The sequence below is a fragment of the Miscanthus floridulus genome, chromosome 1 (genome assembly GCF_019320115.1).
Source record: "Miscanthus floridulus cultivar M001 chromosome 1, ASM1932011v1, whole genome shotgun sequence".
Lineage (NCBI taxonomy): Eukaryota > Viridiplantae > Streptophyta > Magnoliopsida > Poales > Poaceae > Miscanthus > Miscanthus floridulus.
This window is the reverse complement of record NC_089580.1, coordinates 50,580,895-50,581,668: the sequence shown is the minus strand read 5'-3', so window position 1 is coordinate 50,581,668 and position 774 is coordinate 50,580,895.

Here is a 774-nt window from a genome sequence, read left to right as displayed (position 1 = left end):
CGGACGCTCAACTCCCAGCGTCCGGTCGTTTACAGTAAGGTTCCAAAACCGATTTTTGCCGATCGAACGCGTCTAGTCATGCTCGACCGGACCATGCAAGTGTCCGGTCACGCTATGACTTCTTACTGTACCGACTGAAAACACGACCGGACACATCCCTTCAGCGTCCAATCGTTGAGCGACCCAGTGTCCGGTCAGTTGACCGACGCCATCATCTTTGTGACCAACTCCATTTCACTTCTAACTACTTCACCCTTGCTCAAATGTGCCAACCACCAAGTGTATCACCTTGTGCACATGTGTTAGCATATTTTCACAAATATTTTCAAGGGTGTTAGTTCTCCACTAGATCCTAAATGCATATGCAATGAGTTAGAGCATCTAGTGGCACTTTGATAACCGCATTTCGATATGAGATTCACCCCTCTTAATAGTATGGCTATCAAACCTAAATGTGATCACACTCTCTAAGTGTCTTGATCACTAAAACAAAATAGCTCCTATGGTTTATGCCTTTGCCTTGAGCTTTTTGTTTCTCTCTTTCTTCTTTCCAAGTCCAAGCACTTAATCATCACCATGGCATCATCTTCATCATGCTATGATCTTTGTTTGCTTTGCAACTTGGAGTGTGCTACCTATCTCATGATTACTTGATAAATTAGGTTAGCACTTAGGGTTTCATCAATTTTCCAAAACCAAACTAGAGCTTTCAGATGGCACCCCTGTCTCTGACCCTTTAGACTTTCGCAACCTCACTAGAGCCTTACAGTACCT